Genomic DNA, 25,567 nt, shown 5'->3' on the forward strand with positions numbered 1-25,567 from the left:
GTGCAGGTGCCATGTGGTCCTTTCTGCATAGTCCTGTAGGAACTAAGCATCAGGGTCCCAGTAAAGAAAAATGATGGCTACAGCTATTGCTATGATTAATAAATTGTGCATTGTCTCTAACTGCGGGGTCACGAAACTGTGGCAGGTAGATGTTAGCTTGGCATAAGGTAAAATCTCAGACCCCCACACATGACATAAGCACACACCCACACACACAGAGGCAATGTAAGCTCTGTGAAAACAGGGTCCTTGTCTGTCTCTGTATATTGTCTATATCTGTAGTATCTGAAACAGGCAATGTTCATACTAGGTTCTCAATAAATGCTTGTTCAATGACTATAAAAGAACCATTTGTTCTTACTGACTCACTTAAAACTAATCAAGGACCAACAATAAGACTCTATCTTTGGGCTCCTATAAAATTAACTTAATTTTATACTAGACTATTTTGACTGTTTTTATAATGCTTCAAAAATCCACATATAATGATTTGATTCCATCATCTGTATCAAATTTTCATGTAAGAATATGGATTTCTTACCATTTGGCTCATTATTTTAAAACTCGAACATCCTCAAGAAGCAGCCCATTCAGTATCATGTGCTGCCCACGTGTCCAGCCAGTATCACCTGGTCTGTTGTTGTTCTCACCCTCCCTGGGCCCCTGAGCTTTCACAACTAGGAATCAGGAGGATCCATCATCACAGAAGAACTCCCTGGCACCCCATTAGGGGAAATGAAAACTCCTTGTCAAAAGTGCACTAAGCAGCCAAGGTCTGCTTTGCTCCAAACAGTGTAAGTAAATCAGCTCATGACCTTTGGGACATATAGAAGCAGCTTTACAAATTGTATCATAAGTGGTAGGTATGCGCCTATATGGGACAGGACATGGGACAAAAGAGATGTGGAAAGGAGGAAAAGGTACAGAAATGGAGGAGAGCAATCAAAAGGGGCACATAGGGTTCCAAGTTTAATTTCTCTTTCTCAGAGGCACACGTTTATATTCATACTCCTTTAAATGCTTTAAAAATTATAGGCACTTAAAAAAATGAAACAATCCAAAATAGGATGTTTTCTCATGAGGCCCACATCTCCACTGTCTGGCTGCCTGGTTCCCCCTGCTGCCTCAATGTCCCCATCAGAGTGGCAGAGCTACTGCTTCCAGGCTGGGCTATGGGCAGCCTGACACACGGACCAGAGCCTTCCCTTTAAGTCCGCTTCAGATGAATGAATTTTTGACTCCCTTTGACCGATTCTGCAAGCCTGAAGAAAGAAAAAAATATTAATTTTTAAATGTATTTATTTAATTTAACCAAGAGAATTTAATAGCTAAACATGGGTAGATTCACTTTACTGTTTTGATTCTTTTCTGTTTTTCCCTTTTTGAACTAAAATACATAGACCTGGACTCTTCCTTATAACTTTACTCCTGTAATGACTTCCCCTGGAGGTCTAGTACAGGCAGATTGTCACTTTTGTATTGAATACAATAGGGCAAACAGCTCCCAGCATCTGCAATTGCCACCAGTTTTTCAATCAACCCTAGATTTAAGCCCAAATTGCTTACGTGTTTTGTTTATAGCTCTTTTCCAGAATGATTCAGATATTGAATGGTTCACGAGACACATTGGGTATTAAAAAAAAAAGCATTGTAAAATGGAAATTTCTACCTGTCTCTCAATTAATAAAGCATTCCCGGTAGGTTTCTTTAGATTTATTAACAATCAAACCAACTCACTAAGACATTTCATGAAATTGAAGCTGCTCGGATCTAACTAGCAAGGTTATGTCATTTGCTATTACTATGAGAACAGGAGTGTGGAAAACAGAACCTTTGTTTAAAACATCCTGTAATTACATGTATCATTTAATGCAAAGTTGTGATTAGGATAATGAAATTAGCAGTCCATACATACATTTTCACAAGGCTGTCTTCATCTGGAAAAACATGGTTAAATAAATGAAATTGATTGTTTCCTTTCATGTAATGTAAAGTGTAGACCAGATATTTTAAGGGGTTAGTACCTTACATTGTATTTTCTATGACGTAAATTAATTCCATAAAGTGCCTAAAGGAATAATGCTGATATATTTTATAATACTGCATTTTGAGATATTAAATAGTCAAAGGAAGGGAAGAGAACTGGAAAGGGGTGTGAAATATCCACATAATGCCTTAACTTCATTTTAGTTATCAAGCAAAAAACAGAAAAAGGAGGGAATGCAAGATTAAAGAGGAGAGAGACAGAGAAAAAATAATTCTACATTTCAGTGGAAAAAGTACTCAATGAAGAATACATTTGTTTGTATTTTTAAAATGTCCCCTCAGCTTAATGTTGAGACTCAAAAGAAAACAGCAGAATACAGGGAATGTGAATTTAATGATATTCTACTCAACATGCATTTCTAAATACTTGATATAAAACATAGCTATATTTTGGTAGTTATCAGAGTATGTAAAAGTGACAGACATTGCCTTTCTCCACAGCTAGTGGCAGAATATTGTTTGCATTTATAAACTTATAAAATGGAGTATAAACATTTGTAAATTCATGCTAGAAATAAGAAATAATTTTCTAATTATTTGTTACTATTGAATTCTGGCTGCATACAAAAAAACCCCAGCAAATACATGAGTTATCTTCATAAGCTTTTAGGGATGAGAAGAAAATGAAAACATGAATTTCATATCCTTTCTGGTATTAACTTTTAACTACAGAAATGAAAATATGAATTCACAAAACCATATTTCTGATAACATATATTCAATGGTATATAGATGGTGAAAATCTATCTAGGCTTTTCCACATGAAATTATGCATAGGGAAAATAAACTATTTTAAATGAAGCAAATAAAATGGGATGAGATAGATAACTCCATAAGTTAAACATAGGTAAGGGAGGAGAAATGAAGAACATGAAAAAGACACAGAAAAGTAAACATGAGTTATAAAGAAAACCCTCCTCCAAATATACAGACTTGCACAGAATAGAGACACAGAGACATGAGTTAGAAAAAGACATACATACCTAGATCTTGGCTAATATAAATATGAATGAATTTTATTAATATAATAGACACAGTTGAAATTCTTTTTCTCCCTAAATAGTCAATGTTTTCTGAGATGAAGGCATTTTTACTGCATTTGTAAATAACTTTTATAACTGGGGAGATGGGGAGAGGGAGGGAGGGTTAGTAAAGTTCCAAGAAGCTTCAAGTCTCTGCCTTTTGGAAGCCCACCTTTTCATGGCTCCTTGTATAGGCTTATTTCCTTTATATTTTACCCCATAATGTATTCTGTTATGTGTTGAATGTCCCCTCCCTCTTCTAAGGTACTATAAAAATAAGTAGAATTCAGAGGCAGACTCCTTCCAGAAACTTGACTCCACCATAACGTAGCTCTGTGTCCTTGGTTAATCTACCTTAAGTTTCTGCCTTCATCCCCCTCTTGTTTGCTACTGACCCATTGGCCCAAGTGACTATCATTTTCAGAGGAAGAGTAAGGGAAGTGAATCAACAACTGCATTCAATATAGGGAAATCATAAGAACAATAGCTAAACTATCATGATATTAATATTTCACAGAGGCACTCCTCTCTAGAGTCAAATGCCTTCTTTTTTCCTAAAACCTCAATATATTTTTCTCCATTCTTTTATGTCTAAGACTCAATCCTCTTCTCATATCAGTCATGATAACCACCCCTTACAAAAGTCTGCCTATTGGTTCCTGTCTAAAAATAAATTTCTTTTTTATTATGTCTTTGTTTGCTTGAAACATCACAATAAATTTCATCATCAAAGAAGCATCTTAAACCTTGAATCTCAGCAGAGTTGCAGCCAACACCTACCCTCCAATTCATCGGACTCATCCAGCCAGGACAACTAACAAAAGGATGATGATGGACAAAGCCCATCCCCCAAAAGAGAGTATCTACAACTGCAAGTAAGACAGTTCTACCTATCTACCCCATGAGATCAAAGCCCCCTCTGAATTGGAAGCAAAGTGAGCATCACCACCCTAAAATTCTCAAGACCCAAGGAATGAACAATAGAAAGGGGATTGCAACTATGAGTTAAAGTAGACTTACTATTATTCTAGTAATGGAAGAACTTGCAAATTGATAAAAAAGCAGTCAACAGAGGTTCTGAGGGGAGAGTGAGGGAAAATTAGGTATAACATGGGGCATTTTTGAAGCATTGGACTTGTTCTGCATGACGTTGCAATGAAGGATACAGGCCATTACACATTTTGTTAAAATCCATAAAATTGTGCAGTGCAAGGTGTAAACCATAATGTAAACTACAGACCATGGTTAGTAGCAATACTTCAATTTGTGTAGTGGGCAGAGAAGAACCCCTACCACCTCAGAATGATGCCTTCTTCTTGCCATTCCTCCTACAGCTCCTTCCCAACCATTGGTTACACCTTCAAAGAAAATTGGGGTGTTATTCCAGTTAAAAAAATCAGATGTGTACACCTCCTTCTCCAAGTAATTTGTGCCTAGTCATAATGTCAAAGAGAGTCATAATATAATTATTTTGTGTTCATCTCTAGTATCAGCACTATTGTTCTTAATTTAGGTATTAACAGAATAAAGAAGTCCTCCCACACTGAAGCAAATTTGTCTGAAATGTCTCCAAAGCCAGGGCATGAAGGTAGGGTGGCTTTCTCCCAGTTGGACTGCACTGGTGAACCCTTGCACTCTCTCACTAGGGAACAGCATTCAGGGTCAATTGGGCTCATCTGAGACCAAATCCATCATTCGGTTATCAAACTAGAAACACACATGATTTCTTCAGAAATGATTTTATAGCATGATTCCAGCAGAGTGCCATAGCAGCAAACTGAGGCAACACACCACTGAAGTCGTATGGTCAGCAATGGAGAACTGTTTGGGACTGGAAGGAGCCTGAGTTGTCATCATAGGCCCACAACTGAAAAATTATTGAACTCAGGGAAGTCAAATGCTTTGATGCCTGCTAGTCTTTCCTCTAAAACGTTGAAAATAATGGAAACTGCCCTCCAGCTTGCATTGGTGTTTTAAGTCTAAGGCAATGATCTTTGAGGGAAAAAGTTAGACTTTAAAGAAGAAAGGAACTCTATAATTTCAGGATTCTGACACATTCAATCAGTATATATTGACATTATTGGACTCGGATTACGGAAACAATGTACCTGATACAGTCCAGGATAATTTGCAAGACATATTATATAGCCTCCCTCAAATTCAAGACTAAGTGACAATACCTGAGAGCTTCTCAACATGAGTTTAAACTTCAAAGAGGGAAACAGACTTGGCCCCAATGGATAGGGCATCTGCCTATCACTTGGGAGGTCCGCAGTTCAAACCCCGGGCCTCCTTGACCTGTGTGGAACTGGCCCTTGCGCAGTGCTGATGCACGCAAGGAGTGCCCTGCCACACAGGGGAGCCCCACGCGCAAGAAGTGCGCCCTATAAGGAGAGCCACCCAGCGTGAAAGAAAGTGCAACCTGCTCAAGAATGGCGCGGCACTCACGGAGAGCTGACACAACAAGATGACGCAACAAAAAGAAACACAGATTCCCGGTGCTGCTGCTAAGGATAGAATGGTCACAGAAGAACATACAGCGAATGGACACAGAGAGCAGACAACTGGGGGAGTAAGGGGGGAGAGAAATAAATAAAAAATAAATCTTTAAAAAAAAAGGAAAAAAACGTCAAAGAGTGATGTGAATAGGTTAAATTACAATACTTAGAATCACTAAGTACACAAATTATAGATGCAGCAGACATCATACTCTAAATTCTCCTTCAAACAGGGATTTTCCCAACCTAAGAGGAATAGAAAGAAAATCCAGTGTATTCTCAGTTGACTTGTAGCTCTTTACATGATTCTGTTTAGTTTTCACATTAATGAATTTAAAACATTAGGCATAGTCTTTTTGTAGAATAGAGGGACGATTCCTTACTAGTCACATTTGATCCAAAATAGCACAGGGAGATTCCACCCTGTACACGGTACTTTTGGATATATTTCTGAATGAGATATTATAACATAATCTGGCCTAGTACAAGATTTGGCAATCTTTCAGAAAAGAAGGCCTCTAAACTGCTGATTACTGGCATTGGAGAAAAGACAGGGTTCAACTAGAGAAAGCAATGGGCATGAAGATGGTTCCTCTGCCCAAAAAGACCTCACTAATTAGAGTTTCATTTGCATCAAACATTCTCCATTTAAAATACAATTATTCCTTGAGAAGGAGTTTTTAATCCACTCAATTTCTGGCTTGGTACAGATGGCTCCCTCAATGAGAACAATGTGCCCAGGGACTAGGACGGTGAGCCAAGGAAAGATCATTTAGGAACATGAATCACTTTGGAGGCAGTCAGATGTAAGGAGTCTGGTAGTGCACTAGAGGGGCCTGTGAACAGTCAAGGCAGTGAAGGGAGGGGCACAAGGGAAAGGAAGAAAGTGTTAACCGACAGGGACGTGCTTTACCAACTTGGCAATATTTTCTAGTAAAACTGGCCAGGGGCTGCCGAAATCACTCCCTGTGATTTCTTGGTCTCCATTGTGGTAGGATGCTGACTTCTATTCTGTTGGAAATAATGAAGTTGAGTTCCAAGACATGGGTTTGGTTCTCTCAGAATGTGTTATCTGTGGGGTAACATTTCTCTTAACTTCCTCATCCTATACCTCTGCCAAGTGGGATGATTGACACTCTGCCAATCTTATTATTTTTAAGAAAAAATGACTGAATTTTATTTGTGAACTAAATTTAGGGTCAAAATCTGAGACTTAAAATAAGGGAATATCCCATAGGTGACTAATATTCTTGTCACCTCTTCTAATAGGAGTGGACTGTTTATGTGTATGTTTTTAGGAAATAAGAGTCCTGTTGCCTATAAATTTACTGTTCTGACAAAAGTGAAGCAGTTTTCTACAAAATAAAAAAAGCAAAGATGGTTTTAGTAGGGATCCAGCAATTTTCTGGGAGGTTTGAGAATCAGGGAGAAGTAGAAGAGGATACTGATTACTCCATGCCAGGTAGACTCCTAAAATAAAATACATTATCTCATATAATCTTCATAGCAACCTAAAAGGAAATTGATATTATTATGCCCATTTTATAGATTAGGAAATTGAGACATAAAGAATACCTTCTCAAGAAAAGAAGCATCATAAGAGGATACTATGAAACAATTGTATGCCAACAAACTAGACAACATAAACAAAAAGGACAAATTCCTAGAAACACACTGTAGCAGTTTGATATTATTGATGAATTCCAAAAAGAAATATTGGATTATGTTTGTTTTTTCCTCTGGGTGTATTAGAGTGTATTGGATTCAGAGATTTTAGTTTTACTTGATTAAATAATGATTAAGGTTTTGATTGGACCACATCAGTAGGATGTTGCATCTCCACCCCCTTGGTGGGCAGGGACTCACAGAGAGGATGACAAGGCAGAAACAAAGTTAGAGTTTTGAGCTGAAGCCCAGGAAGTAGGCACACACAGGAGCAGAGCAGGTGAGCCCAGGGAGACTCGAGCTCCAGGGAGACTGACAGAACTGGTCGCCTGATAGTTCACAGCTGGCCTTGTGATGAGAGCCGGGCAGCTAAGCCTGGAGAAACAAGCCCCATGAAGAGAGGAACCCAGGAAGCGTGAACTCTTGGCAGACGTTGGCAGTCATCTTGCTCCAACATGTGGCAACAGACTTTGGTGAGGGAAGTAACTTATGTTTTATGGACTGGTAACTATAAGCTCCTACCCCAAATAAATAGTCTTCATAAAGCCAACAGATTTCTGGTTTTTGCATCAGCACCCCTTTGGCTGACTAAGACACATATGAATCATTTACATTGACCCTAGAAGAAAGAGAAGACCTCTACAAACAAGTCACAAATAAAGAGATTGAAACAGTCATCAAAAACCTCCCCAAAACAGAAAGCTCAGGGCCAGATAACTTCGCAGGTGAAATCTACCCACCATTCAAAGATGATCTAATAGCATTCTTGCTCAAGCTCTTCCAAAATAATTGAACAAGAAGGAAAGCTACCAAACTCATTCTATGAAGCTAACATCACCCTATTGCCAAAACTAGGTAAAGATACTGTATTAGTCAGGGTTCTCTAGAGAAACAGAATCAACAGGGGATATCCATCAACAGTAAGAGATCTATCACACAGCCAGGGGAATGCACAAGTCCAGGTTCCACAGGCAGACTGCAACCAGGAACTCCAATGAAAGTCCAGTGAAGATTCTTGACAAGTTCTGGGAGATATTGACTGTCTAAAGACGAGCTGGGAAATTCTCTCTCAATGCTGGAATCACTTCCCCTTTTAAGGGATTCAACTGATTGGGTTAAGCTTGAGTCACTGCTGATGGCAATCTCCCTGATTGATGTAATTATAACCAGATATATATGATTTACCACTGCAGTAAAGTATTACAGTTAGCCCAGTGCTTCCTTGACCAAACAATTGGGTACAATTACCTGGCAGAGTTGACACAATAGCCTCACCATCACAGATACTATGAAAAAAGAAAACTGCTGATGAATTTCTCTAATGAATATAGATGCGAAAATCCTAAAAAAAAAAAAAAAAAAAAAAAATTTGCAAACTGAATCCAAAAGCACCTAAAAGAATTAAACACCATAATCAAGGGTGTTTTTTCCCAAGGACACAAGGTGGTTCAACACAAGAAAAATCACTTTGTGTAATAAATTGATTAATAAATTGAAGAAGAAAAATCACATTATCATCTTGATTAATGCAGAGAAGTCATTAGACAGAATACAGCATTCTTTCCTCATAAAAACACTCCAAAAGCTAGGAATAGAAGGAAGTTTTATCAGCATGGTAAAGTGCATATATGTAAAACCCACAGCTAACATTATACTCAATGGTGAAAACTGAAAGCCTTCTCACTGAGATTGGAAAAAAAAAAAAAACAAGGATGCTCACTGTCACCACTGTTACTCAATATTGGCTAGAAGTTCTAGCTGGAGCAGTTAGGCAAGAAAAATACATAAATGGCACCCAAATAAGAAAAGCGGCAGTAAAACTTTCTCTATTCACTGATGATGCGACCCTATACCTAGAAAAATCCCCCCCAAAAATCCACAACAAATCTACTAGAGCTAATAGATGAGTTCAGCAAAGTGGTGGGATATAAGATTAATACATAAAAACCAGTGGCATTTCTATATGCTACTGAAGAGCAATCTGAGGAGGAAGTCAGGAAAAAAAAATTCCATTTACAAAAGCAACTAAAAGAATCAAATGTTTAGGAATAAACTTAACCAAGGACATAAAAGACATGCAGTCAGAAAACTACAAAAAAAAATTTTAATAAAATGAAACCAAAGAAGTTCTAAATAAATGGAGGACATTCTGTGCTCATGGATTGGAATACTACATATCATTGTCAATTCTACTGAAACTGATCTGCAGATTCAATAAAAACCCAAACAGCCTTTTTTTCAGAAATGGAAAGTCAATTATCAAATTTATTTGGAAGGGAAGGGGACCCTGAAGAGCCACAAATGTCTTTAAAAAAAAGAACAAAGTTGGAAGGCTCTCACTCTCTGACTTTAAAGCATTTCACTTACAGTCATACCTTGGTACTCGCCTGCTTTGAAACTCATCAAATTTGATACTCAATGCATTTTGACATGAAAATTTTGTCCTGGTAGTCATCATTTGTTTGGTAGTCAACAAGCAAGTTAGAACTTGTTGGTGTCAGTTGCCTCATGACTTGCTGCACTTTCCAGCTGAAACAAAGGGTCATGCATTAGTCTGGCAGTAACTCTTGCCTTGTGCACATGCCACTGTGGTCTTATCTTAGCTTCTGTGATCAATTTGTTAATGTTTGCATTTTTTTTCCTGATCATGGGTCTTAAGAAAATAAGCAGTGATAGCGCTAAGCAGAAAATTATTTTTTTTGAGCAAAAATAAAAAATAAAAGAAATAACAGGCAAATATGAGAGTGGTATTCCCATTGCTAGGAATACAGTATGCCTAGAACAACAGTCTCCATCATCAACAATAAAGAAGCAATAAAAAAGGCTGAGTTTGCAAAAGGAGTTAAAGCAGTAACAAAGCAGAGTTCTCAAACACTCGAGGAAGTTGAAAAACTGTTAATAATTTTGGTAAATGAGAAGCAGTAAGCAGTTATCGGGTGACAGTGTATTGGAAGTCACAACATGTGAAAAAACAAGTGTTGCATGCTGATCTTTTGAAAAAACAAATCGGAACCAAGTGGTGAGAGTGTTGAAGTTTGTAAGGCCAGCCAAGGCTGCTTTTATAACTTTAAAAAGAGGACCAGCATGAATTCAGAATGGTATGCCAAAGGTTAGGGAGGATGTTGCCTTCACCTCCCTGTAGTAGGGGTGTTAAGACTCTACTCCAGGGACTGGAGAAGGTGTGGTCATCACCCCAACACTATTGGAGGGTGAGATCTGGAGCTTGGTCACCACCCAGATGCTTGATGAGAGTGGAACCAAGAAAATTGCCATTAGGCAAGCCTGTGGAAAGGATGGGCTCCCACAAGGCCCAGGAAGAAGAAACCATCATCTTGAGAATGACTCTCAGACTTTAAAAGCTAATGAAGTATGTCATGCAGGTTTACAGAACTGTAGGGGACCCATGACTCATGTTTTCCTCCCAATGTCTCCTTATGGTGGTGCAAATGTTTATCGTTTGTCTGTCCATTTGTATATTGAAAGCAGATAAATCATTTTGCAAGTTTCAGAGGTCTACAGTCAGATGGGATTTTGCCCTAAGACAAATGGTATTTCTTTAAACTGATTGTGGTATGATTTTGAACTTAGCATTGTTACTGATTTAAGGTGTTTTTTTTTTAATATTGTAATGTCTTTTTGGAATTCAGAGGGTAGAGTGTAGCAGTTTGATATTATTTATGAATTCCAAAAAGAAACATAGATTGTTTGTAAACTGGTTGGTTCCTCTGGCATGATAACCTTTTGATTGTATTAAATTCAGCTGAGATGCTTGATTAAATTATGTTAAGATTAGGCCTCTGACCCCACCACATCATTTGAGTGTAATTCAGTGTCATTGATCCCAGCCCCCCTGGGGATAAAACAGATACTCATACAGAAACAAAATTCAGGAAGAGAGAGTGGTCTATAGACACAGTCCCGGGAAGAGAGATGAGCCTGATAGTCTACAGCTGACCTTACAGAGAGACCAGAGCAGCTCAGCCTGGAAAGAAATGAGCCCTGGGAAGAGTGGCAAGCCTTATGCTAGCCTCCAGCTGAGACTACAAGAAGCTGGGACTATGGAGACTTAGGAGGAGGAGGAAGGCTGAAGCCTCACAGAGACCGGCAGCCATCTTGCTCCAACATGTGGCAACAGACTTTGGTGAAGGAAGTAAATTATGCTTTATGGCCTTGTGACTGTAAGCTTCTATCCCAAATAAATATCCTTCATAAATGCCAACAGATTTCTGGTACTTTGCATCAGCACCCCTTTAGGTGACTAATACAGTTGGAAACACCCTAAGTGTCCATCAACTGATTACTGGCTAAACTGATTACAATTACTTACAACTGAATAGTATTACAATGTATGTTGTAATACTATTCAGTTGTAAGAAGAAATGAAATCAGGATGCATATGACAACATGCATGAAATTTGGGGACATTATCTTGAATGAAATAAGCCAGATACAAAAGGACAAATACTGTCCTCATTAATATTAACTAAATGTGATGAGTAAATTCATGGAGTTAAACTCTAGAGTATAGGTTACTGGGAGATAGAATGTGGGTTGAGAAGGGGGGGGCTAATGCTGAAAGCAGTAGAAAGTTTAATAAGGTAGATTCTAAATGTGGGGAAATGGATAGACTTGATGGTAAAACTGATAGTGAGTATGATAGGGTAATCTAGGGAGGTTCATGTCAACTGAAAGAAAGATAGAGGATAATCTATGGACTGTATAATATAGTGATTTCAGTGGTAGCTGATGACAGTGGCTAATTGCACAAACACAAAAATGTTCCGCTTTTACAAGGTGTTAAGAATATGTAGATACATGAAAAAATACAACTAATGTAATGTACAGAGTATAGTTAACAGCAATATTGCAATATTTTTACAGTAATGGCAAAGAAGTTACCATATCAATGCTAAGGGTCAATAATGGGGGGTATAGAGAAGCAGACTTGGCCCAATGGATAGGGCATCCCCTATCACATGCGAGGTCCAAGGTTCAAACCTGGGGCCTCCTTGACCCACGTGGAGCTGGCCCATGCGCAGTGCTGATGCGCACAAGGAGTGCCCTGCCATGCAGGGGTGTCCCCTGCATAGGGGAGCCCCAAGCACAAGGAGTGCACCCCATAAGGAGAGCTACCCAGTGCAAAAGAAAGTGCAGCCTGCCCAAGAACGGCACCACACACACAGAGAGCTGACACAAGTTGACGCAACAAAAAAAGAAACACAGATTCCCAGTGCCACTGATCAGGATAGAAGTGGTCACAGAAGAACACACAGTGAATGAACACAGAGAGCAGACAACTTGGGGCAGGGAGCGGGGGAGAAAGATATAAAACAAATAAATCTTTTAAAAAATAATAATAATAATGGGGAATATAAGAGGGCATGCAATTTTTCCTTTTGAAATAACAAAAACATTCTGAAATGGGCTGAGCTGATGAAAGCACCACTCTGTGATGAAACTGAGAGACACTGAGGGTACACTTTGGATGGCTTGTATAAGACGGGGAACCATATAACACAGTGGTAAGCCCGTGGTAAATGATGGACTGTGGTAAATAAAAATTAGGGAAAAAAAGAAAACAATGATGAACTGTGGCTAACAGTACAAATATGAGAACGATCTTTCATGAACTATAAGAAATATACAGTACTAAGATATGGTGTTAATAATAGGGTGGTTTGTACACACCAAGTATAAACTATGAACTATAGAGAGTAGTAATACTATGATGATGTTCTTTCATCAAGTGTTACAAACATGTCATAACAGAAGGGTAGGGTGATGGTAATGAGGTAATGTATGGGAATCCTGTATGGTGGGCATGATTGTTTTATAAACACAACTTCTCAAATAAAAAATAAATTAAAAAAAAAAAAACAAACCTGTTCAAGATACCACAACCAGTAAACGCTAGAGCCTAGTTCATATCCAGGCAGTGTGACTCAATAGTCCATACTTTTAACCAGGGGGTGGCAAACTCTGTTAATCTGGCTAAGGGTTTGTCAATTTCATTAATCTTCTCAAAGAACCAGATTTTGGTTTTGTTAAATTTTTCTACTGCTTTTTTTTTAATTCCCAATTTCATTTAGGTCTGCTCTAATCTTTGTTATTTCCTTCTTTCTGCTTGCTTTGGGACTAATTTGTTATTCTTTTTCTAGTTCCTCCAGGTGTGCAGTTAGATCTTTGATTTTAGATCTTCTTTTTTAATATAGGCATTTACGGCTACAAATTTTCTTTCAGCACTTTTTTTTTTTTCTGCATCCCATAGGTTTTGCTGTGTTGTGTTCTCATTGTCATTTGTTTCAGGGTAGTTACTGATTTCCTTTGTAATTTCCTCCTTGACTCACTAATTGTTTAAGAGTATGTTGTTTAACTTCCATATCTTTATGCCTATTCTGATTCTCTGAGCCTTGTTAACTTCCAGCTTCATTCCATTGTGGTCAGAGAAATTATAATTTCAATCTTTCTGAGTTTGTCAAGAGTTATTCTGTGACCTAGCATGTGGTCTATCCTAGAGAATAATCCATGCATACTCAAGAAGAATGTATATCCTGCTCTATTGAGGTATAATATTCTGTATGTCTATTAGGTCTAGATCCTCTAATATATTATTCAAGATTTCTGTTTCTTTATTAACCCTCTGTCAAGATGTTCTGTCTAATGGTGATGATGGTATATTAAAGTTCCCAACTACAATTGTAGCAGCATCTATTTCCCCAGTTAGTCTTTCCAATTTTGCCTCATGTATTTTGGGGCACCCTAGTTAGGTGCATAAAGGTTTATGATTGTTCTTTCTTCTTAATAGATTACCAAATTTATTAATATATAGTGTCCTTCTTTGTCTCTTACAATAGTTTTGCATTTAAAGTCTATTTTGTGCAATGGATGTGTCATGATGATGGGAATGAGTGTTGCTGGGGGGTGGAGTGGTGGGGTGGGGTGGTGGGGTTGAAGGGGTCCTCATATATTTTTTTAATGTAATATTTTTACAAAATCAATTAAAATAAATAAATAAATAAATAAAGATATTAGTCTAACTACCATTTTTTTGGTTATTATTTGCATGTAAAATCATTTTCCAACCTTTCACTTGCAACTTCCATGCATCCCTGGGTGTAAGGTGGGTTTCTTATACACAGCATAGAGATGGGTCAAAATTCCTTATCCATTCTGCAATCTGTTTCTTTTGATTAGAGCATTTAATCCATTAACATTCAGTGTTATTACTGTCAAGGCAGTACCTACATTAGCCATTTTTCTTTAGGTTTACATATGTCATATTTTGTTTTTATTTCTCTTTTATATTTTTAGTTACTCTTACTAATAATCCTCTTTTCTACTCTCTTTTCCAACCCTTTCTTTCCTGTTTTTCCTTTCAACCTGCAGAACTCCCTTTACTGTTTCTTGCTGACAAAGTCTCTTAATTTCTGTTTATCTGTGAATATTTTGAAGTCTCCCTCATTTTTGAATGCCAGCTTTGTTGGGATGCCTATAACGTGCATGCTTATGCATTTTGCATGGTCATTCAATTCCCTGAGTCCCTGCTGAATTTTTTCTATATTCAGTATGTCTTCTTAATATATTTTCTGTCTTCCTTCACTTCATTAAGTTGATTCATGATATTTGTAGACAAACAATATTTATCAATTTTTCCATGTTCTGCATCACTTCCTGTTGTTTTTTTTTTCAGTTTGTTCATTAGACTTAGCATATCTTCCTATTTCCTATTATGGCTGGTAATTTTATGCTGGAATCCAGGCATCTGCTTATCTTGGTGGGCTTATTCAGATGGTTAGTTTCTCTTTCTACCATAGGGTTTTATTTTGTTTTGTTTTGTATTAAGTTTCCTCTTTGACACTCGGTTCCACTTATTCTATATCCTTGTAGTTGTTTGGGTTCCCTTGAAAAAAATATTAAGACCATAGAAATTAAAGAGAGAAGGAAAGGAAAAGAATAATAGTAATAGTAAAAAAAGAAAAAATTAGAAAAGGAACCATAAAAGGGTTAGGAAAAATGTAATAAGTGTATTAAATCATAAAGAATATAAGGGAATAAGAATTTAGAAGGTGAAATCAAAAAGTGAAACAAGAAAAAAATAGAATAAAATAAAAGACTGGAAAGATGAGAAGAGAAGAAAAGCAAAAAATAAAAATAAAAAAGAAGACCAAAAAAGAGAAGATGGAATGAAAGAAAACCAACAGAAGAGGGGAAAATGAAAGAAAAAAAATGAGTAAAGAAACTAAGGAGAAAAAAAAAGGAAGGGGGCAGGGGGGAAAGAAACAGAAAAAACAAAAAACAACCCAGGAAAAACAAACTTCCCTCTTAGACCCCTAGGAACTGTCTCAGGCTGCCAGTGCTCATCAATTACCCTGCAGCCTTTCCTCCCCAGGTAAGGTACCCATTTGTGGATGATAAAGAATAAAAAAGTTTTAATAACAAAAAATAGAAAATAACAGCTCAAAAAGCCTAAAACAAAAAAATTTCTGTCTAAAAGTTCCCTTCACGAGGTGCCAGCTATGTGCCTGACAACCTGCTGGATCATTCTCTGGATGCCCTCTTTTAGGGGGAACCAGGATTGACCCAGGGACCTAGTATTTGTCAGGCAGGAATTCCTCCACTGAGCTACACCCATTCCACAGGTTAGATAGGCTTCTGAAAACTCATCTGGCTCTCTCCTCCCTCTATCCCCTCAGGCTAATTGGACTTCTAATAGTCTTCCCTCTATCTCTCCTGGCTTCCTTCTCTCCTGGGCTGTCAGGTGCCCGTCCTCCGCCCACCCCCTTAGTCATGTAGTTCCCCTCAGTCCCAGGGCAGGTGGATGTGACAGCCTTCCTGATCATATCTCCCTCCCCTCTCCCTGGGGCTGCATTAGCACTGACCGAGGTCTTTTTTTTTACCTCTCTTCCACCCATCTTATCTCCCCTCACCCTTACACCCTACTCTCTCTCTCTCTGAGTTTGCCAGGTGCCAATCCCACACCTATTTTCCCTTTAGGTCCCCCACAGATAGATCTCTTTCAACCTCCTCTTCCTGGGCTGACTGCAGCTGAGATTCAAAGCAGGTTCAGCCGGCCAAACTCACTGAAGAGAAACCACTCTCCACCCACTGCCAGAGCCCTCTTCCTCACAGGGAGAAGGACCTTCTTCCCCTCTCAGGTGGCTGCAGTGAGCCAGGGGTTTTACTGAGGCTATTTGCCTTGAGGGTGGGGTATATGTGCTGTTCCCAGCCTCAGGGGTGAGTAACTCATGGTTATTGTTAGCCCTCTTTGTCTCTTTGTCCCTCTCCTTCCTGGATGATGGACAGCACTCTCCTGGTCTGCAGATCCCCGAAGTAGCTCCCTTGGAAAGCTTTGTTTTTCCTCTGTTGTTTTTGAGAGAGTTGGGCCCTGCCTACTTACTCTGATGTCATCTTCCCAGAAGTGTCCAAACTCTTTCTGTAAAGGGTCAGATAGTAAATATTTTCAACTTTGCAAGCCATATGGTCCGGTCTGCAATGGGAGCCATAGACAATCTGTAAAGGAACAGGCCTGACTATGCCAATAAAACTTTGTTTACAGAAACAGGCAGCCAGATGGATGGGTTTGGCTGCGGCTGTAATGAACCAACTCCTGTTCGTAACCATTATTATATGATACTGCCTTTTTACATAGTTAATTTCATTCCAAAAACCTGAACTTATTTGGTTGTTTTTACACATTGCTTGCTATTTGGCAACCCCCAAGCTCCTTGTTATTCTGCTAAGTAACTCAAGATGATAATACAGTGGAAATGTTATGATTCCTTTTTATGAAAGCTTAGTTTTTAGCAATTACCTCCATTTTAAGTATCTGTTGGGGCATCTCATAATTTATCATTCTGAAATAGAAGCATAGAGGCTATATTTTATAGCAGTACAAGCCTCTAAGACTCTGACTAGCAAGAAAACACACTCCCTTAGCTAGAAAGGCTGCTTCCTATGAACATCCATCTTAGTTGTTCGGGTGTTACTAAAACTCAAGCAACAATGTAATATGCTTTGATGATCCAGGGCAGATGTGGGGATAAAGTCTAAGCTGAAAATATTCCTGGGGAATTTAAACTAAGATCAGAAGCATTTCCATCAGACATGTGGCAAGTTGGAGTTTGGAAAATGTGTTCTGTCTTGTACGATTTCAGTGTTCCACTGAGTTCCCTACCTTTGACACTCGGAGCTGCAACAAAGGAGGTCAGATTTACAAGTGGAGTTGACCTCGTTGTCAAGGGAAGTAAAGTAGATTTGGTTCCACTCTCCATCTCTGAACTTGACAGGAAGGGAAAGGGTTTCTGCAAAAAATCATGAAGCTTACCCTAGTGTGCTTCCTGAATTTCAGCACTTGTGTACTATATCCCTAGTCTTCACTACCTCTTCTTTGAGGATAGTTGCATTCATTTTTTTAGGAGCAGCATCATCAGCCAAAGTCCCAGAGAAACCAGGCATTACCAACGAAGTGTTCATACTGACAAACTAGCAATGGTGTTGGCCAATCTACTTCCCAATTCACTAGTCCCAAAACCACAATGTTAATATTTAAATGTTATAGCCAGGTTTGTGGTTTTCTTTCCTCTATTCATATTCTGTTTTTCTCTCCCTCCCTCCCTCCCTCTTTCTCTCTTGTTCACTACCTGGCTACCTTGTTTCTATAGCTACTAATAGCAGGGCTATCCTCGAAACTGTAATGGAGTTTGCCTCTACTATTCTTATTTTAAAGAAAATAGAAAATTGAGTACTTTAAAACTTAGTGAATTCCTGCTTTTTAATTGCTTTGCTTCTGATGGAAAATCCACTTTACTGTGTCTGATTTTACATCATTTGAAATGGATTGCCATCATATCCACAATTAGATTATGGGGTAGATAAAATTATTTTTCTTGAACTGGACTCTGGAAAATAAACAATTATCTTCATTTCCATTAAAGAATGGTAGATAATAAAATGCACATGTATTTACACACATCTTTTAAGATATCGCTTTGAATTAAAAGAAAGTGTGTTATATTCACTTGGGCAATTCTAAATTCCAATTACATGTTCTTAAGAAAGAAAAAAGTGCCACTGAATACATTACAAATAAAAATGCCTCTTTTTTTGCCTGGAAGGCAGAAAATAGTTTAGCAAATTTATGGTAAAGCAAATTTTTTTCTATCGATCAATCCCTAGAGGGACATTAGATACTCTTAAGGGAGCTTATTGCAGAAGATGGTATAACTGACGTGAACAAAAGGCAGAGTAAGAATGCTGAGAAGCAGAGGAGGAAATGGAATACTTTAACATTGCATCCCGGTCATACCAAGGTCCATTGACCCTGTATTCATTCCAGATAATTAATTTACAACACATTAAACCTCGATGTGAAGAAGGCTGTTGTGCATCAATTGTGTAAGAATAAAAAGTGCTATTGATTTAGGATTTCTATTGTATCATGTGCTGATGGAAAAAACAACAACAATTGAGTTATATCTCAATGATGGAACAAACCTTTGCTGAAGGACAAAACTGCTAAATAAGTGCACTCTGGAATACACTTAGCTGAAGCAACACTGCCTGAAAGGTGTTCTGCAGGGTGAACTAGGAAGCATAATTAGAACCAACGAAAGTGTCTAATAAATATTGATAAATAAGCACTCCAGAAATCAAATTTGAGGATGTGATAATGATCCTCTTTACAGTAAAGGTTTAAAATAGCCCCCTGCCCTCTGTGAAATCCAACCATTAATATTTATTAAATAAAATATGAGCATACCATTAATTTTACACAACTGACATGAATCAAAGCTTTCTCCCTGTTAAAGCAGAGAAATTATAAATGTGAAGCTGTACAAGTTTGAAGTCACGCTGTTTTGAAGAACCTGAAAGAACCAGTTATTTTAAAATGAAGTGGCCTCATTAAGATAACCAGTAAATTGGGAAAAAAATACACAATGAAAAAAATCATTTGGGTTCAAATACTCAGTGACCAAGGAGGGAAAGTCATTTAACTTCCCTGAAGCCCCACTATTCATCTATGAAACAGAAATAATAACGCCCACTCTACTTGACTCATAGGGCTAATGAAAGGAAGAAATAAGATCATGCAGGTGAAAGCAATTGAAAATATTATTAAATCCTATTCAAATATGTTTTGAAATTATTTTATTTGAAAATTGAGTTTTTTATACAGATGATACATTTTAAACATGGTCTTCTACCATATCATAAATGTTCTCCATCTTTCCTATGTGGTTTGCAATACTTCATTTAGTTTGAAAGGACTTGTTTTAGGTAGAAAGAGTTGGAGGTGTAGCAATCAGTGACAAAGTAAAAAATAAATTTCTAAAACATATTACTTAAAAATTTAGATACCCATAACTCCAAGGGTTAAAACAATATGATCTGAGTCTTTTCTCCAATTCAAGGCCATCAGTTTATAGTAACAGTGCCCCATCCCATGCAATATCCAAAATACTCTTTCTTGTTTTATGCATTTCTATCCAAATACCTTTCCCCTAAGTAGCATTTTAAAATTCACAATAGAATGTTTATAGGACAATCAATAGTTAATTGTTCTAATCCCTTACAAGTTCTTCCTATAATTAAAATAGGATTGCTATAGAATGGCAATGTAGCAGCCACTAGTCCCATATGGCTAGTTATGTTAACTAAAATTATTAAATTAAAAATTCAGTACTTCAGTTGTGCAAGCCACAATTCAAGTGCTTAATAGCCACACATGGCTGGCTAGTGGCCACCATACTGAACAGTGCCAGTGTAGAACATATCCATCATCACAGAAAGTTCTATTGCACAGTACTAACAGAGAGGGTCTTTGAAGTTTGAACCAAGTTTAGCATCTCTGGTTATTCAACCTCATTCATTTCTTTAGCAAGAAGTTATTCTCACCAGCATCAGGTTTCCTATTTTTTCCACCATATTTTAAAGACCTCTAACGAGAATAATATTTTCAGTGAAGTCTGAGACTCTTATCCTATTATCATGAATGGAAGCAAGACAAGATTTTTCTCAGAGGGCAGTTGGCAAAGATCAAAGTATTGCATAAGGTGAAAACTTAAGGGCAATCAATACTAGTATGTAGAAACACAATCCAAAAACATGCAGTGTGGTAAACAGCAGGGCACTTCAGTAGCAAAAAGTTTTCATAACAAAGGTTGCAAGGCTTATAGAATAATACTCAGATCTAATCAAATGCAGATGGGATCTTTCATTGTAGCTAAAAATGAAGATCAACACAGAGCCCAAGAATATTTAACAAGGAATAAAAATGGTAAATAAGAAATTGGAATGAGTATCCAATTCCAGTTGCTTGTGGAATAGAAACATATAAGACAAACAATAATTAATATACCTAAAATGTTTCTTAAGACTACAGATTAATCATAGCACTTTGAGGATCTTCTTGAAGAATTTTTACTTTCTAAGTTGAAGAACTCATTTCTGCTTCAAGCCATGATGGAGTAACTGGGACAAGATTTTCCCACCCATTTTAAATAACTAAAAATCTGACAAAATACGTGACGCAATGGTTTTCAGACATTGTGCAATGGAAAGCAGAAGACTGTGTCCCTGAGAGAAAAGAAACAAACAAGGTAAGCCCTCTGATCACTCCAGGTTTCCATCTAGAGATTCTTTTTAGAATGCAGGGAGGAGTATATCCAACCAAACCACAGTAGTCTTTTAAGTTGAGGAAATAGAAAATGGAGTTCATAGAGACTGAGCTGGCTGGTGTTTTAGGGGCACAGAACTGCAAAGAGAAAGTTCCTGAAGTCTGAGTCTTTTTCTGAATAATAATCCACAGATGTGGGAGCAGATGTAGCTCTAGTGATTGAGCACCTGCTTCCTATGTATGAGGTCCCAGGTTCAATCCCCAGTACCTCCTAAAAACAAAAATGAAAAAACCAACTTCATTGGGCAGCAGATATAGCTCAGTGGTTGAGCATCTACTTCCCATGTATGATGTCCTGGGTTCAATCTCCAGTACCTTGTTAAAAAAAAAAAAACAAAAAAAAATCCATACATGCATAAAGTAACATTCCAGAAATCCAGGCAAAGAAAAATCAGGAAGCTATAAAATTCACACAGGACTGGAAGGAGAGGACTAATTTAGCTAGAGTAAAAGTTGTTCTAGACCTGCCCTAACAAGCTTCAAAAGATCAAGCTGATCTGTAACTGCCTGCCAGAACAAAATTCAACATTCTATAAGGGAAAACACAAAATCATGTGTTCAATAAACTAATATTTACAATGTTTTGCATCCAGTCAATAATTACTAGACATGAAATGAAGTGGGGAAATGAAAGCCATAGCCAAGAGAAATATCAGTCAAAAACAGATCCTAAAATGACAGATGACGGAATCAACAGACAAGGACATTAAAACAGCTATTATAAACATACTCAAGGATTTAAAATAACATATGAACATAATTAGGGGAAAAATGGAAAATATAAGATAGAAACCAATGGCCCTTCAATTGCTGAAAATTACAATATCTGAATTGAAAAATTCACTGGATAAGCTAATGAAATTAGACACTACAGAAGAAAAGATTAGTGAATTTGAGGGCATAGCAGTAAACACTATTCAAACTGAAGCACAGAAAGAAAAATGACCGCAAAAATTAACAAAGCCTCAGTGACCTGTGGAACAATGTTAAGTGGTCTAATATACATGTAATTGGAGTTCCAGAAAAAGAGGGAGGGGACTGAGAAAATATTTCATGAAATAGTGGCATACATTTTTCAAATTTGATAAACACTATAAATCCACAGATTCAAAAATCTCAGTGAACCCCAAGCAAGGTAAACAAAATGAAAACCACATTAAAACATGCCTTAATCAATTGCTGAAAACAAACGATAAGAACATATCTTAAAAGGAGACCCAAAAAAAGATATATCACATAGAAAAGAACAAAGATAAGAATTATCTCACACTTCTTATCAGGAATAATATGAGCTGGAGGACAATAGAAAAACATGAATTTAAAGTAATGAAATATAAAACTTTTTAAAGTCAATCTAGAATCCTATATCTAGGGAAAATATCTTCTAAAAATAAAGACTAAAGAAAAATGAATTTACATAAGCAAAAACTAGGAGAATTTGATACTGTAAGAAATGTTAAAGGAAGTTCTTCAGGTACAAGGTAAATGATACCAGGTGGGAACTTGGATCTACACAAAAGAATGAAGAATGCCAGAAAAAGTAAATATGTGGGTAAATATGAAAGACTTTCCCCCACTTTTATAATTTCCTTTAAATTGAAGAACTTGTTATTAATATGTTAAACCAAAAATATAAATTCTTGTGTTACCCCATCTTCCTATCTTCATGTTATTCATTCATTTATTCATTTATTCATTTATTCACTCAATTAAAAGTACTACTCTGGGAAAGCCATTATGTTAGGCACTGGATATTCAATGGAGATTAAAATTTACAAGGTCCTGCACACATGGGACTCACAATCTATTTTTTTTACAGACAAGTGTTTACAAACACACAAGTGAAAATGTAATTAGAAAATGGGATAAATGCTGTGAAGCAGAGAAAGAGAATATAGGTTTGAAGAGGAAAGTGTAAGAGCAGATTTCAACACTTCATCTCCTGCTACTCTCTGATTTTCACATCATGCAACATCCAAAAGCTTTGTAGTTTACCTACATTCTACTTAGTTTAGTTCCTCACTTGTTTTTATTCTTACTTCTCACATAATCTGGGTATACTAGCTGTCCCCATTTCCTCACCTTAAAATTCACTACTTAGTCCTGTCAATTAGGTCTCATCTACTAATGAAAAGGCAATATAACAAAATGTCTCTAAGAGGTAGGCTTATGAGTGCTTTTCTTTCTTCTGCATTATACTTTCTATAGTTTGCATATTTTCTACTTTTCATTTATTTATTTCAATACACTTTTGAGCATTATTATGTACCAGCTGTTATTCTAGATTCTGGGGATACCACAATGTAAACAAAACAGATAAAATCTCTGCTTTTGTGGAGCCTCAGCTTAGTTGAAAATGAAACTATAAACATATTAAAAAGTGGAACTGGGGAATGGATATAGCTCAGTGGGTTGAGCACCTGCTTCCCATGAAAGAGGTTTGGGTTCTATCTCCAGTACCTAGATTAAAAAAAAAAAAAAAAAAGTGGAACATATAGCATAGGTAAAATAAGTAATGTTGTAGAGAAAAATACAGCAAACAAGGAGACTGGGAGTGCCAATAAGGGGGTAAAAGTGCTATTTTAAAGAGAGTCAATAGAGAGGGCCTCACAGAGGCCTCAAATGCCTCACATTTGAGCAGAGATATTAGGTAGATGATGAAGGTAGATGATGAAGAAACCATGGGAGATGTGGGAAACTGTTCCCGGCAGAAGGGATAGTAGGTGCAAAGGTCCTGAGCTAGTAGTGTACCTGGTATGTTCAAAGGACAACAAAAAGGTTAATGAGGCTAGAGCAAATTATCACATAATTCTTTTAAAATGAGCTAAAGGCAAACTTAAAAAAAAATAAACGATGTAAAGATGCATCCATACAGACAGTTAATATATGAGAGGTAGACTAAGAAAATCTGCATCTGGTGAAACTGATCGTACATATGCTCAATTTACAGTGCAGTAAAATTTAGTTTTTTTAATTGCCCCTCAGTCTTTAACTTTGAAAATTTAAATTGCAATTATTATGATTTTCAAACACAGTATAATTACTTTGTTTTGTAAAAGCAGGTTTTATGACACTCATAGCAAAAAGAATTTATTTACGTGTCCATCAAGAACAAAAGAAAGATGGTGAATTAATTATACTGCAGTTAAGAGGAACCATGTGTTAACTGAAAAAGACATGCCAGACAATATGTACAGGAACATAACATCTATGTAATTTATTAACATATCCACAAAGCAATGATATGTATTGTTCAGAGTCATACAGGTGTGTAAAATTATGGGGAATAAACAGGAAGGATCCACAGGTTTCTAAAGCAATATAGCGATTGCCTAGGAGAGGGGGTATGAGAAAAAAGTTGGAAGATGGTCAAAGAGAGAAGAGTAAAAAAAGCTCAAAGAAAACAGTCCAAAATATTAATTATTGTTAATGTGAGAAGTAGAAACATGAGTATTTTATTTACTTCTTTATACTTTTTAGTACTTAAAAACATTTTTCTCAAGAAAGTTGGTTTAGAAGTTAGGAAGGAAGGAAGGAAGGAAGGAAAGCAGACAATCTTGCCTCCACCCGAGATGCAGGCAAGGCCACAAAAATCACATCGTGGGTGGTTCAATGACAAGGCACTGTGCCTGGGGCTGGGTGAACCAAAGCTCGTGAGGATTCCAAGTTTCTCTCTTCCCTGGAGAAGCCTACAACAGGGTAAGTATATGAGAATGATTTTAAGTTTAAAAAATAAAATACCTCTAATTGCTAGGGTCCTATTTTATTTTTATATTTGATTTTCATTTATTGCGATTACTCATTGAACGGCCTTACAAAAGCCTCTCTTCTGCCCCAAGACAAAGCAATCAAAGCCTGTCACGGCAGGGTTAAACATCGTCAACAGAAGGCCATCATGGAGATCAGGAGTTAAAAGAAGTCTTCCTTCACTGCCCTGGCCTCTTCAAAGACTTGTTCCAAAAAAGACCCGCCACTTTCTAGCTTTGCACCAAAGTCAGCTGCAGGAAGGCTGGGCGCCCACTAACAAATGCTGCCCAGACCCTGACGCCCTCACAGCCCGAGGAGCGAGAGGCAAAGCCTACCGACCCGGAAGCACAAACGCTCAAAGCAGCCGCTCTCCGCCAACGACAGCGACGTAAAGGTCCCTTCCGAATCTGCGCAGTGAGGCATCCCTCTCCCTGCCCCCATTACCAGCTGGGATCCTGTGAGAGACAGGCGGCCGCTCGGGCAACCTCCTTTGTCGGTAGAGGGGGCTGATGATCAGACCCTCTCCAAGACAGAGGTGACTGGGCTCCCAGGAGCCCAAGGAATCGACACTAAAGCTTCAGAGCTGCAGCCAAGGCCGACAAACCCAAGCTCGGGATTCCCCCTCACATCACAATCCCTCGTACTCCCCACCCAGGGCTCAGACCCAGGCTACAGAAACCTTTCCTCTGGGGCGGGTCGTCTCCCTCAGGACTCTCCTCTTCCCCACTTCTCGGCCAGGACCCATTTCACGCGGATGAACCACCAGGTTCGCGCGCAACTCTCAAGAAGCCCAGTCCAGCCCCACAAGATGGCAGCTACAAACCAGCGGAGGAAACGGCTGCCTTAATTTAGAAAAATAATCCCTGATAATTAAATTTCATGTGCACTAAAGATTCTAACTCTAATTTAATTTT

The 25,567-nt window shown here is 37.8% G+C and overlaps 1 long non-coding RNA gene across 1 annotated transcript; it reads right to left on the bottom strand.

Annotated features, from left to right (window-relative positions):
- Positions 1-956: 956 nt before the first annotated feature.
- Positions 957-25,409, bottom strand: LOC131273156 (uncharacterized). The gene is made up of 3 exons (XR_009180318.1): positions 25,333-25,409; positions 9,607-9,760; positions 957-1,262 (listed from the first exon to the last, which is right to left on the bottom strand). It is a non-coding gene; the product is annotated as an uncharacterized lncRNA (long non-coding RNA).
- Positions 25,410-25,567: the final 158 nt, after the last annotated feature.

This window comes from Dasypus novemcinctus, chromosome 13, assembly GCF_030445035.2.
Source record: "Dasypus novemcinctus isolate mDasNov1 chromosome 13, mDasNov1.1.hap2, whole genome shotgun sequence".
NCBI classification, from domain to species: domain Eukaryota; kingdom Metazoa; phylum Chordata; class Mammalia; order Cingulata; family Dasypodidae; genus Dasypus; species Dasypus novemcinctus.